General features: G+C 36.7%; 1 pseudogene; it reads left to right on the forward strand.

Annotated features, from left to right (window-relative positions):
• The first annotated feature begins 2585 nt into the window (after positions 1–2585).
• On the forward strand, positions 2586–3538 carry LOC132426323 (cofilin-2 pseudogene; annotated as a pseudogene).
• Positions 3539–15656: the final 12118 nt, after the last annotated feature.

The raw sequence follows: 15656 nt of genomic DNA on the forward strand, positions 1-15656 counted from the left end.
TTTGAACCATGTATGGTGACAGATATATTAACCAGAGTTATTGTGTTGGTCATTTCACAATGTATACAAGTATCAAATTATTATGTCGTACACATGAAACTAATATAACATTATATGTCAATTACACTACAATTTAAAAAAAGACCCTTTTTAGAGGTTGCATTATTATATTACATAATAGCTATATAGAGCAATAGAAAATATTTCTCTTTATTTCTATAAAGTTAGTTCTAGGATGTATTTAGCTAAGATTAATGTGTAAATCAGTATGTATGTATATTTCAGTGTACCTAATGAAGAAGGAATACAATGTAGAAACGCAATGATTTACAGTTTATAAAAATGAAACGAAATAGTAAAAACAATAGAATATCGCTCTATGCAATGAGGGAAGAAGCAGAATAGAGAGGACATAATAGTAATAAAACTTCCATGAGGTAACTCTTGTAAGTTTTTACTATAGAACCTGTAAGTAGTTTAACATGATCATAAAATTAAGTATAAAAATTAGCAATATTTTTAATGCAAAATTACTATTGGGTTATCAGCAACGCACATTTCAAGTGATTTGAAGTTACAGTAATTTGACTCTACAATCATAATTGGATGTATATAAAGATAAAATATTTATACATATATACATAAATATACTAATGTATGTACTATATTAGAATATTCTAATATATAATCTAAATTGTAAAATACTGATTCAGTAAGTCTATTCTTTTTTTTTTTTTTTTTTTTTTTTTTTTCGGTATGCGGGTCTCTCACTGTTGTGGCCTCTTCCGTTGCGGAGCACAGGCTCCGGACGCGCAGGCCCAGCGGCCACGGCTCACGGGCCCAGCCACTCCACAGCACGTGGGATCCTCCCGGACCGGGGAACGAACCTGCGTCCCCTGAATCAGCAGGCGGACTCTCAACCACTGCGCCACCAGGGAAGCCCAGTAAGTCTATTCTTATTAACGATATTGGTATTCAAAAATTATATGTAGGGCTTCCCTGGTGGCACAGTGGTTGAGAGTCCACCTGCCGATGCAGGGGACGCAGGTTCGTGCCCTGGTCCGGGAAGATCCCACATGCCGCGGAGCGGCTGGGCCCGTGAGCCATGGCCGCTGAGCCTGCGTGTCCGGAGCCTGTGCTCTACAACGGGAGAGGCCACAACAGTGAGAGGCCCGCATACCGCCAAAAAAAAAAAAAAAAAATTATATGTAAAGTATAAAAACATTTTGCTGATGTTATTCGGAGCCAATATTTTCAACATTAGAACAAAGTAGTAGAAATTTTTTAATGAAAAGGAATAAAAATTCTGTGTTTCTAAATTTATTTTTGAAATACCAGTTAGAATTCATGTTTTTTTAATCTTAAAACCTTCATCTGTCCACCTAAAGGGCCTAGGAACAAGGACCTAGTAGCAATGAAGATGTTCACCAGCACCTAGATGATGGTAGCTGAATGTATTTAAACATTAAAATGTCTTAGGGATTCTTGGAGAGGTGGTTAAATTCAGGACGGGGTAGGAAAACACAAGAAACACCTGGAACATCTTGTCGTCCAAAAAGCAAATTCACTTCCTAAGACTTCTGGAGGCAGGGGAATGAGAGATATAGTTGAAACAAGAATGTCTAGGAATCAATAAATTACTCTGTGGTTAGTTATCATTTTCTCCATGTTTCATATAAATTAAAAAAAATTTGATAGAAGATACATTCTAATTATTGAAGTTTAAAATCAATAAAACATCAAAAGAAAAACTAGGTATACAGGAGTTTAACAAGATTATATTTAAAAAATAAATTGACTTTAGTTTACTTATTTGTCACTGCTTATAGTTGAATATTCTAAATAGTTTTATAGTTCATGTTCAGAGAATCCCATATTTATCTGAATGCATGACAATAGATACATTTCCATTTTGTGCAAGAATAGTGCCATTAACCATATAAACATTTATAAGACCCAACAAGCCTATTACGTACATTTTCAAGTTTAACTTTCTAATTCTTCATAAACAGAAAGAATTAAAAATTGTTCTTCTGAAACAGTGTACTGCATACATATGACCATCAACCACAGCATGAAAATGTTAATTTTCTACATCTTCTGAAATATTGAGGACTATTAGAAATGAAGAAATGTTAACCCATACTTTGTGTTGTGGTATCTCCTATCTAACTACAATATTTTCCTACTTCATTGATGATTTTAATAATCTAAATATTACAAAGAATATGAATAAAAAATAGCTTTTCTTTTTTGTTAGAATATAGATAAAAACATGGAAAATATATCTATTTATTCTTGTTTGAATAACAAACAGCTCTTTGGTTGTTATTCTAATTTTTAAGGAATAACGTGTTTGAGTTGGACCCTTGCATATTTTAAGCACTAAATTTTTTATGCTTGGTACTGCTGTTACTGCCTCTAAGATATTTTAAAAAGCAAATTTTGTTCTTTCAATATACATTTAAGAGCCTGGGGTGGCCACAGACATAACTGCCTTCTTGGAGTTTTTTTTCAGTCAAATGAATAATTAAACACCAGAGTTTATTAAAAACGTGCGCTTTATCTTAAGTGTCCAGAGGTCCATGACGCTAATTTTCTTCACTGCAAACATTCTTCGAGGGCGTGCCCCGCGCTCACTGCAGCCCGCCCGCCCGCCCCTCCTTCTCCCCACGGCACCACCGAGGGGGAGCCTGAGCCGCCGCTGTAGCCTCAGCCGACAGCCTCCTGGTAAGGCAGGCGCGCAGCCTGCGGGCCCCCGGGGTGGGGAGCGCGGCCCCGGGCCAGAGACCGCCATTTTAACCGGAATGTGGCCTCCAAGGTGGGCGCTGCGGCCCTTCTGCTCTCCTTCTACCTGCCCGCCGGCCCTGCCGCGGGGGAGGGAGGGCGGGGGTCTGGTGTTGGGGTGTGGCCAGGAGCGCGAAAGGGACCTCGGAGCTCCTCCCATGGCCCGGCATCCTGATTTTACTCCACGTGCGTGCTCTGAAACTGGCTTCTGGAGTTATAGTGAATGATGAGGTCATCAAAGTTGTTAATGATAGGAACGTAAGGTAATCTTCTACACAAGACAGCGAAAAAAGAAAGCTGTTCTCTTCTGTTTAGGCGATGACAGAAGACAAGTAATTGTAGAGGAGGCAAAACAGATCTTGGTGGGTGACACTGGTGATACTGTAGAGGACCCCTACGCACCTTTTGTGAAGTTGCTACCTAGGAATGATTGCTGATAATAAGATGCCACATAGAAAACAAAAGAGTCTAAGAAAGAAGACCTAGTATTTATATTCTGGGCTTCTGAAAGTGCACCTTTAAAAAGATGATTTATGCTAGCTCTATAGATGCCACTAAAAAGAAATTTAGAGGTAATAACATGAGTGGCAAGAAAATGGCTTAGATGATAATAAAGGACCGTTTGACACTTGGAGAGAAAGTGAGAGGCAATGTAGTAGTTTCACTTGAAGGAAAACCCTGTGAAATCAAAGTCAAGTGCCATCTGGATCTTGAGGAGCTTCCGTTACACCAGCTCAGGCAACTAGAATAGTATTAGGTTTTGGGTGGGTTTTTTTTTTTCCTTTCTCTTCCCACTGGGTCCTAACAACACAATGAACGAAGGAAATATCATTCATGTAAGCAGCCTATCAGAGATTGCCATTAAACTATTACTTTTATGTAGAACCCAAGGAATGCCTTCCCGTTATATTTTAGCCCAAACAACTAGTTATATGTCTCCCTTGTAGCAAGCACTACAATGAAGGTGATTGTCAATGTGAATAGCTTAGAATACTGAAAAGGCTTAGGCTAATTGAATGCCTTGAAAGTACTATTCACTGGTGAGATGGTAAACTTTATTCAGTATTATTTATAGTTGCACTTGATTGCAGTTTTGTGAGGCTGGAGCATTTGTACACTTCACTTGCCTTGGCAAGCCTACTTTTGGTGACATGGCAGCATGGATATAACACTATGCATGGAAAGCACTTTTTTTGTAATGAGTTTAATCCCCCAACCCAAAAGGAATTCCAGTTGTGTTAACTGTGTCATCAATTTATCCTAGTACCTTGTGTTAATTCCTGTTACCTGTGTATCTTCTTAAAATAGCTATTCTCCAAAAAACGGAGATGGAGGAATCAGACTCCCTGACTTCAGACTATACTACAAAGCTACAGTAATCAAGACAGTATAGTACTGGCACAAAAACAGAAATATAGATCTGTGGAACAGGATAGAAAGCCCAGAGATAAACCCATACACATATGGTCACCTTGTCTTTGATAAAGGAGGCAGGAATGTACAGTGGAGAAAGGACAGCCTCTTCAATAAGTGGTGCTGGGAAAACTGGACAGGTACATGTAAAAGTATGAAATTAGATCACTCCCTAACACCATACACAAAAATAAGCTCAAAATGGATTGAAGACCTAAATGTAAGGCCAGAAACTATCAAACTCTTATAGGAAAACATAGGCAGAACACTCTATGACATAAATCATAGCAAGATCCTTTTTGACCCACCTCGTAGAGAAATGGAAATAAAAACAAAAATAAACAAATGGGATATAATGAAACTTCAAAGCTTTTGCACAGCAACGGCAACCATAAACAAGACCAAAGGACAATCCTCAGAATGGGAGAAAATATTTGCAAATGAAGCAACTGACAAAGGATTTGTCTCCAAAATTTATAAGCAGGTCATGCAGCTCAATAGCAAAAAAACAAACAACCCAATCCAAAAATGGGCAGAAGACATAAATAGACATTTCTCCAAAGAAGATATACAGATTGCCAACAAACACATGAAAGAATGCTCAACATCATTAATCATTAGAGAAATGCAAATCAAAACTACAATGAGATATCACCTCACACCAGTCAGAATGGCCATCATCAATAAATCTAGAAACAATAAATGCTGGAGAGGGTGTGGAGAAAACGGAACACTCTTGCACTGCTGGTGGGAATGTGAATTGGTACAGCCACTATGGAGAACAGTATGGAGGTTCCTTAAAAAACTACAAATAGAACTACCACATGACCCAGCAATCCCACTACTGGGCATATACCCTGAGAAAACCGTAATTCAAAAAGAGTCATGTACCAAAATGTTCATTGCAGCTCTATTTACAACAGCCAGGAGATGGAAACAACCTAAGTGTCCATCATTGGATGAATGGATAAAGAAGATGTGGCACATATATACAATGGAATATTACTCAGCCATAAAAAGAAACAAAATTGAGGTATTTGTCGTGAGGTGGATGGATGTAGAGTCTGTCATACAGAGTGAAGTAAGTCAGAAAGAGAAAGACAAATACTGTATGCTAACACATATATATGGAATCTAAGAAAAAAAAAGTCATGAAGAACCTATGGGTACGACAGGAATAAAGACACAGACCTACTAGAGAATGGACTTGAGGATATGGAGAGGGGGAAGGGTAAGCTGTGACAAAGTGAGAGAGTGGCATGGACATATATACACTACCAAACGTAAAATAGATAGCTAGTGGGAAGCAGCCACATAGCACAGGGAGATCAGCTCGGTGGTTTGTGACCACCTAGAGGGGTGGGAGGGAGGGAGACGCAAGAGGGAAGAGATATGGGAACATATGTATATGTATAACTGATTCACTTTGTTATAAAGCAGAAACTAACACACCATTGTAAAGCAATTATACTCCAATAAAGATGTAAAAAAAAAAAATAGCTGTTGTCGAGGCCTTTTCGTTTTCTATTGAGTGTACACCACTGAATAAGTGTAGGAGTTTTATGTTTACCATGTAAGTCTTGCAACACTGAAGATATTTTGAATATGTCATGATGGCAATTTCTGTATAAAAGAGCCTTGAATGGAACACTGATCTCGAAAACAAACTCCCCACCCTCGCAAAAATGGCCATGTTGCAATAAAAATTGTGGCATATTATAGAACGTTGCCTTGTTTTCCTTGGATATTTTGCAAAATACCATGTGAAACAACTCCTAGAGTGAACAGCTAATATTAGTCTCTGCACTGGTCATTTAAGAAATTTTTTTACAACATTCATGCATGGTATTTTCCAGTTTGTTGGGTTAATTTGGTTTAAAAAATATTCTATCCTGAAGCCAACTAATATAAAACATTATTGTTATAGAGGGTACTTTTACAAGCTTTAGTTTATTTCCTTATGTGTTAATATGATGATCAAGAATTATTTTTTTGCACTTTGACATAAATCCTCTTCAATAACTGATTTGTTCTCTGGATAAATTAGGGTAGTTATTTTTAAATTCACATTACATTTCTAAGTAGTTGAGTAGTAGAAGTAGTAGGAACCTCTTATTTTGTATTTGGTCGTAATGAAAATAATTTGTAAAATGTTGTCCTTAAAAAGTTTAATAATATTTCTCATGTTTAGGAACTTTCATTTCAGCTACTAGTTTTAAATATATTTCACAAATTGGAAAAAAATGATATAGTAGTCAAGCATTAGTAGTGGGATTTGGCTGTGGTCCTTATAGATAATTTGATCTGTTCAATATAAGCAGTTTGCTGTTAGCCAGAGCTGTTTATGGCAAACACATGCTCTTGTTTCTTGTCATAGTTAGCCACAAATGGCAAAACTGGACTTGATTCTACTGATATACAAAACAGGCATGCTAATAAGCAGTGGATTGTAGCTTAGAACTTAACCCCTAGCTCTGAAGAATGCTCTTATTTGAAAACAGGAAATGAAAAATCCACCCTTTTTTTTTTAATGTATGGGGAAAATTGGGTTTAAATATTTTTCCATATTTTCAAAAGATTTTTCAGATGAAAACAAAAATAGGAGCTAAATGTCTAGGTTTCCATTTAAAATTATATGAATGGCTTGGAATCTTTTGCACTGAGAAATTTTATTTCAGGCTTCTAGCTGCCCCTGTGAATTACCTTGGACATTTTGATGGCTTTTTTTGTGTGTGTGTGGTACGTGGGCCTCTCACTGCTGTGGCCTCTCCCGTTGCACAGCACAGGCTCCAGACGCGCAGGCTCAGCGGCCATGGCTCACGGGCCTAGCCGCTCCACGGCATGTGGGATCTTCCCGGACCCATGTCCCCTGCATCAGCAGGCGGACTCTCAGCCACTGAACCACCAGGGAAGCCCCTTGAAGGCTTTTTGGTAAGGTCAAACTCATAAGTAAAGCATGAGAATACTGACATACACTAAACCATATGTGTACTGATACTTGTACCATGAAAATTTTCATTATTTTCCTCATTCTTCTAAAAAATAAGGGACTCTAAGTTATGCAGTATCTTTTGTTTTTATAGCTGATTTGTCAACTTTCTGATATGCCTCTTTATATAATAATTTCAGAGAGTAAAAACTGCTTTAAAATGTGGTACTTTGATGTGTTAGGTTGACAAAACATACTAATATTAAGGTCATCTTTGAAATACATCTTTGTGCATAAAGCCAAAGATAATAATGGTTCATATGTTACTTGAGACTAATTTGGCATTTGAAATGATCATTTTACTTTACAATCATTTACAATGAAACAATGGTCCAGTTAGCTTTAAAGGCATACAGTGCTAATCAGTAAAATACTGACAATATTTTACTGCTAGCTTGCAAAATTATAAGTGTTTTAAAAAATAAAATACATGAAAATATTTTAAAAATTCTATGAGACAGTTACAAGTATTTCAAAATAAAATCTTGTCACAAAATATTTGATTTATACATTGAATTTCAAATTCCTAACAACTTTTTTTCACAAAGGGGTTGATTTATAAAGGTGACCATACATAATTCTTGCCACAGAGTGTCTCAGATATGACAGAGACTGATTCATCATTCCTGGACACACAATAAACATCAGTGTCCAGTTTCCTTACAGTCCAGTGGGGGCCATGTGGCTGAGTCTACACATGCCTTAAAATCCCTGCACAGACTGTTGTTTCAGGGCCTCTCAATACAGAGGACCATGTGCAGCGCCCTGTGCAGGACCCTGAGGAAGGCCCTGGGAGAGGACCCTGAGGAAGGCCTGAAGGATGGACAGTCACAAACTGGAATGATTTGGATGACCAAATTATGTAGAAGAAAGTCCTCAAGAGCAATCTGATGTACGTCAGACTGTTATGTGAGCAAGAAATAACCCTGCGTTGTGTGCACTGCAAGATGCGGGACTGTTGGCTATAAAAAAGCTGGTAGAGATACCCTAACATGCTGGATAAATAAAATTTTATAAAAATCAGGGATTTATTTTGTATATATGTATGATTGTATTGTCTTTTAAAAGCATGCTTTTGAAATATAATCTTAATACTTACAGAAAAAAAAAGTTTGAAGGAAATATAGTGTACTCAGAAATCATTACTGTGTAGAATAAGCATGTTATCTTTGAGGTCACAACAATAGCATCAAAAATATGTGTATATAAATTAAAAAAAACTTATTTCCTAGTTAGATGGATGGCTAAAATATCTAGATATGAGATACACTATGTTTTGTGAGAGCAGGTATGCAGACCATATTATTTATTATGTAATAGCCATATTATTTAATACAGTGCCAGCACATAATGTTTTAAACATCTGAACAAATAAATAAATTAGGTAATCTTTTACATTCTTGATATTTTGCCTGCTACACTGGACAACCAAAATTCAGCTTGATTTACTAAACAGAAGATAATTCATTACAATAGGTTAAAAACCCATTCACACTGAGGATATAAAATGGGAATAAAAAAGTAAAACAAAGCTTTCAGGGGACAAAAAACAAAGCAACCCCAAAAAATCCAAATTACTATTTCTCATTGTTATTATGTAAAAATTATTTTTCTGGATAAACCTAATGTTATATAACTGAACCTCTACTAAGCTGTGAATTTTTAGTGAAAATAATGCCCTGCTACGGAATTTTCATACTAGACATACTAATTTCCTTATGACTAACCAGCAAAGTAACGTTTTGTTTTCAGTTTAGGTTCTGTGATTAAAATCTGAGTTTCTTTTTGAAACTCTTATTCCATGTTATTTTATGCTTTGTACAAAAGGAAATCCTCTGATTTTGAAGTATGTGAATACTGATATTTCAGGACTTTCATTATTATTGTGTTTTGGGGGGAGTTTTGATAATGTTGTATAAAAAAATAAAAGTGGTCTGCAGAAATTCCATGCCTTAACTCGAACTCCTGGTCTAGCCTGTATACGTCTATGGTCAACCTCATCTCCCCCTCAGCCACAAAGCTATTCATGTCCTCATTCTACCTTATACATAATTTTAAAAATATTGACCTTTTTAAGAATTTTCCATTTATTGTATAAACTCTTTGACTACTTTATCACCTATATTACATAGTTCAAATACTATAGGGAAAATGAGTTTAAGGGACATAAAAACAAATTTGAGGTGGCAATTTTATTTTTTCTGAAGTTTCAGGCATTGTTTTCTCTGTATAGTATTCAGCTGAGAAGCATTAGGCTCCTAAGTACTCAGAGCAGCATAAATGAAGGAAATTATTCAGGCTATTATTGCAAAAGGATTAGCGGTAAAATTAGGAACAACTGTGTGCCTCTGTACTTGCTGATTACTCTGCACCCTCTACTGCCTGAAGAACAGAGATAAGGTGTCTATATTTACCATGTTGTACATTACATCCCTAGTAATATTTGACAAATGGTGCTGAAATAACTAGACATTCACATGCCAAAAAAAAAATCTAGATATAGAACTTATAACCCTTTAAAATTTTAACTCAGTATGGATCACAGACCTAAATGTAAAACACAAAATTATAAACCTCCCAGAAGATAACATAGGAGAAACCCTAGATGACTTTGCATATGATGACTCTTTAGATACAACATGGAAGACATAATCCAATAGAGAATTGATGAGCTGGAATTCATTAAAATTAATAACTTCTCTATAAAATACAAACCATAGACTAGTGTAGAAATATCTGGAAAATACATACTTGATACAGGACTATTTTCCAAAATATACAAAGAACACTTAAAACTCAACAATAAGAAAACAATTGATTAAAAAAAAGCAAAAGACCTGAACAGACATCTCACCAAAGATGATGTATAGATAGAAAATAAGCATATGAAAATAAGCACATGCTCAACATCATATATCATTGGGGAAATACAAGTTAACACAATGTTGATATACTCACTTATTAGAATGGTCAAAATCCAGAACAATGACAACACCAAATGCTGGTGAGGATGTGAAACAACAGAAACACTCATTCACTGTTGGTGGGGATGCAAAATGGTAGAGCTACTTTGGAAGACAATTTGACAATTTCTTACAAAACTAACTATAGGATGTGGCAATTTCACTTGGTTTTTATTCAAATGAGTTGGAAAGTTATATTCACACAAAACTTGCACATGGATGTTTATAGTAGCTTTATTCATAATTGATAAATCTTGGGAGCAAGATGCCTTTCAGTAAGTGAGTGGACAAATAAAACTGTGGTACATCCAGACAATGGGATAGCATTCAGCACTAATAAGCAAGGAGCTATCAAGCCATGAAAAGACATGGAGAAATCTTAAATGCATATTACTAAGTGAAATAAATGAATCCGAAAGGCTACAAGCTGTATGATTCCAATTATATGACATTCTGGAAAAAGCAAAACTATGGAGATAGTAAAAGAATCAGTGTTTGCCAGGGGGAGGGGGGAAGAAAGGATAAATAGGTGGCATACAGAGGATTTTTAGGGCACTGAAACTACTCTGTATGATGCTTTAGTGATAGATGCATGTCATACATGTGTCAAAAACCACAGAATGTACAACACCAAGAGTGAACCCTAATGTAAACTATGGATGTTGGGTGATAATGATGTTATCTATGTACGTTCATTTATTTTAATAAATGTAAGACATTTCGATAGTGTGGGAGGCTTGGCATATGTGTGGAGAGGGAGTATATGGGAAATGTTTCTGCCTCTGCCCAGTTTCGCTGTTTACGTAAAACTTCTCTAAAGAATAAAGTATATATTTAAAAAAAAAACCATACAGATGGCAGGCTAGATTTGACCAGCAGCAATAGTTTGCTATCTCGGGATCTAGAAAACAGCTTCTTTATTAAAGGAATAAATGAAACACCAGAGTGTGTTCCAGTTACTGCTGCTGCATAATAAGTAACCCCAAATAAAAAATACATCACAAATACAACAAAACACACAGAAGCAAAGCTGTTTTCATAAAAATGAAAGCTGAAATAACTTGGGGCCAGCAAAACTGCATTATATAAAATATAAAAGGAAATTTTAAAAAGAAGATGAACAATTTCAGAGGGAAGCAGGAAATACAGGAAGGTATGAATGAAATGGAAATATATAAATTAATATTGATTATAAACAAATGAAAACAAATTTGCTGGTAATATCCAGGGGAGAATTAAAATTCAAAGTCTGGAGGACTATGTGCATCTAAAGTGTTCTAAGTTTCTAGCATTACTGGGGAAATATATAAGTAATAATTGGTTTTAGACTACTTTATGGCAATAATGTACAGAGAGAACTGTAGAGTAACCACATAGTAGGAAGAATAATTCCCCCCACTCCCAAAGTTGTCCACATCCTAATACCTGGAAATTGTGAATATTTTACCTTAAGTTAAGAAAAACTTTGAAGATATCCGTAAGGTAAAAGATTTTGTGATGAGGAGATTATCCTTGATAATCTGGGTAGGTCCAAGCTAATCAGAGTCCTTAAAAGTAGAGGACTTTCTCCAGGTGAGCCAGGTAAGGTCAGAGTCAAAAAGATGAAACCACATCTCTGTTGATCAGACATATGTGATGTGTAAAGGACTCTACCAGCTGATGCTGGCTCTAATGGGAGTGGTGGGAATAATGAATCAAGAAATGCAGAGGCCTCTAGAAGCTGGAAAAAGTAAAGAAACAGAATCTCTCCTAAAGTAAACAGAACACAGCCAAAACCTTGATTTTAGCCCCGTGAGACTTGTGTTGAACTTGACCTGCAGAACTATAAGATAATAAATTTATTTGTCTAGGTACTAAATTTAGGGTAATTTGTTATGGAAGCAATAAAAAACAAAAGGAAAACCAATAAAATAACAATCAATTCCAAGGAATCCAATACATGAATGAGAAAGAAATCAAACACATCTGAGTTTAAAAAAAAAAAAGAGCTATGAGAATGGTTAATGTGAAAATACATAATTCATAAAATGAACAGAAAAAAGCAAAACCATGGTTTTCACAGCAGATACAGAAAAAGCATTTGGTAAAATGTCATCATTTGTTTATGGAATAAAATAAAAACACTTAGCAAAGTAAAAAGAAAAAAGATAGTGGCCAAAAAAATACCTTCAAAAATACCTACATCTACCATTATCATTACTGATAAGTAATTGTGGATTACTAAAATTCTTCCCCTTAATGAAAAAAGAGAATGACCATTATTATCAGTTCTAGTCAATCTGCTCTGAATGTCCTAGTTATTGAAACAAGGTATAATGGAGAGAGAGTTTTATAAGAATTTAAATGTATAAAGTCATTATTAACAAAGAACATAATTTTTACATAGAAAGTGTAAAAGAATTTCAGAAAAGCCATTAATCATAAGTGAATCTGACAGATTGTTTCATACAAGATCAATATAAAAAATAAATTGTAACCCTGAATAGCAAAAGCAATTATGAGAAAAAAGAACAAAACTGGAGGTATCGCACTCCTTGATTGCAAACTGTATTACAAAGCTATAGTAATCAAAACAGTATGGAATGCCCTAAAAACAAGCACAGAGATCAACAGTATAGAGATCCCATAAATAAACTTATGCATATATCATATGCATATATCAATTAAAATTTATGACAAAGGAACCAAGAATAAATAGGAAGAGGACAGTCTCTTCAATATTGTTGGGAAAACTGGACAGCCACATATGAAAGAATGAAACTGGACAACTATCTAACACCACAAACATTCACTCAAAATTGATTAAAGACTTGAATGTAAGGCCTGAAACCATGAAATCCCTAGGAGAAGAAACCCAGGTGGTAATCTCCTTGACATCAGTCTTAGCAAAGATTTTTTTCAGGTCTAACACCAGAACCAAAGGCAACAAAAGGAAAAACAAACATATGGGACTACACAAAACTAAAAAGCTTCTGCACAGCAAAGGAAACCATCAACAAAATGAAAAGGCAACCTACCAAATGGTAGAAAATAGTTGCAAATCATGTATCTCATAAGGGATTAACATCTAAACTATATAAAGAGCTCATACAATTCAACAGCAAAAAACCCCCAAACAATCCTATTTAAAAATGGGCAGAGGTTTGAATAGAAATTTTTCTAAAGAAGACATATAGATAGCTAACAGGTACATGAAAATGTGCTCAAATCACCAATCAGAGAAAAGGAAATCAAAGCTGCAATGAGAAATCACTTCACACCTGTAAAAATGACTATCATCAAAAAGTCTACAAATAGACTAAGAAAGGTCCCCACCAAGGCTGGCACACACGTGCCTGCTGCCAGGCACTAAGAAAAGTCCCTCCCGGGGCTGGCCTTCTCATGCCTGCCAATAGCACTAAGTAAGGTCCCCACCAAGGCTGCCCTCTCACGTCTGCTGCCAGCACTAAGATAGGCTACTGCTAGGATTGATCCTCACACAATGGCTGCCGGGCACTATGAAAGGCTCCCACTGGGGCCAAGTCTCTCGTGCCTGTGGCCACTGGCTTCCCCATGCACCTCCTCACCAGTGGGACTAGATCTCTCGCAGCTGCTGACCACCCCCACACACACCTGTCACCACTGGGGCTCCCAGGACCCTGCAGCTGTGCCACCTCCACACCCTGTCCTTACTGGGGCAGACCTGAGTACTCCAGGGCAGCTTCGGGAGCAGACCCCTGTAGGTGGCCCACATGCAGAGGTGGGGCTAAAACCACAGCTGAGCCCCAGGGGTGGGGCAACTAAGGAAGAGGAACAAAAATCTTTCCATGAAGCTGCACAAGCTGCAGATTAAATCCCCATGATCGGCTTGGTAAACTCTGCATATATGGAATATCTGAATGGACAATGAGTGTTCCCACAACTGAAACTGGTTTGTGAGGGCAAGTACATGTGAGAGTTGGGCCAGGTCAGAATCTGAGCTTCCCCCACGGTGCCCACAGTGGGTCCAGAGATATACCTAGAGGTATTGGAGGGCCTCCTAGGGAAACGGAGGTTAGCTGTGACTCACGATGGGGGCAAGGCCACTCAAAACTGAGACCCCAGAAAAATATTATTACTACTATTATTTTTTTATGTTTTGTTTTGTTGTTTATTATTTTTCTATTTTAATTTTTTAAAAATTTTTAATATGCTTTTTATTTTTCTATTTTTACTTTACTTTTTCAGTGATTTCTGTTTTTTCTTGTTTTGTTTTTAATTTTTGATTGTTTTTGTGCATTTCTTTTAATTATTTATTTTTTTGCTTATTTTTTTAGTTCACATTCTGCTTTTGTTGTTTTTTGTTTTAGTTTTGTTTTTAATTGTTCAATTTCATTTTGGGGTTCTTCTATCTGGTTGTTCTCGTTTTTTGTTTTCCTTGTTTTTGTTTCTTTTTTTCGTATGTGTGTGTTTCTTTGTTAGTTTGTTTTTGTTTGGTTTTGCTTTTACCATTTCTCTTTGGTTTTATTTGTTCACTTTTTTTTTTAAGCTGTTCTTGTTACTGTTTGTGTCTTCACTATTTGTCTTGGGTTCTGTTCGTCTGTTTGTTCTCTTCCCCCCACCTTATTTTTTTTTTGTCTCACTGTGTGGCTTGCGGGGTCTTGGTTCCCCAGCTTGGGGTTGGGCCTGAGCCTCTGGGGTGGGAGCGCCAAGTGCAGGATGCTGGACTGCCAGAGAATTCCTGGGCCCAAAGAATACTAATCAGCGAGATCTCTCCAAGAAGCCTCCATCTAGACTCCAAGACTCAGCGCCACCTAACTACCTGCAAGCTCCAGTGCTAGATGCCTTACATCAAGCAACAAGCAAGACAGGAACACAAATGCACCCAACAGAGACAGGCTGCCTAAAGTTATACTAAGCTCAGAGACACCTTAAAACACACCACCTGATATGGCCTCGCCTATCAGAAAGACAAGATCCAGCTACACCCACCAGAGCACAGGCACCAAGTACCTCCCACCAGGATGCCAACACAAGCCACTGGACCAATCTCACCCACCAGGGACAGACACCAAATGAAAGAGGAATAATGACCCTTCAGCCTGTGGGAAGGAGACCTCAAACACAGTAAGTGAGACAAAATGAGAAGACAGAATATGTTGCAGATGAAGGAGTAAGGTAAAACCCACAAGACCAAATAAATGAAGAGGAACTAGGCATTCTATGTGAAAAAGAATTAAGACCAAATAAATGAAGAGGAACTAGGCATTCTACGTGAAAAAGAATTCACAGTAATGATAATAAAGATGATCCAATATCTTGGAAATAGAATGGAGGCATAGATCGAGAAGGTACAAGAAATGTTTAACAAGAACCTAGAAAAACTAAAGAACAATGATGGACAATACAATAACTGAAATTAAAAATACACTAAAAGGAATAAATAGCAGAATAACTGAGGCAGAAGAACAGATAAGTGAGGTGGAAGATAGAATGGTGGAAATAACTGCTGCAGAGCAGAATAAAGAAAAAAGAATGAAAAACAT

The sequence above is a fragment of the Delphinus delphis genome, chromosome 5, assembly GCF_949987515.2.
Source record: "Delphinus delphis chromosome 5, mDelDel1.2, whole genome shotgun sequence".
NCBI classification, from domain to species: Eukaryota; Metazoa; Chordata; class Mammalia; order Artiodactyla; family Delphinidae; genus Delphinus; species Delphinus delphis.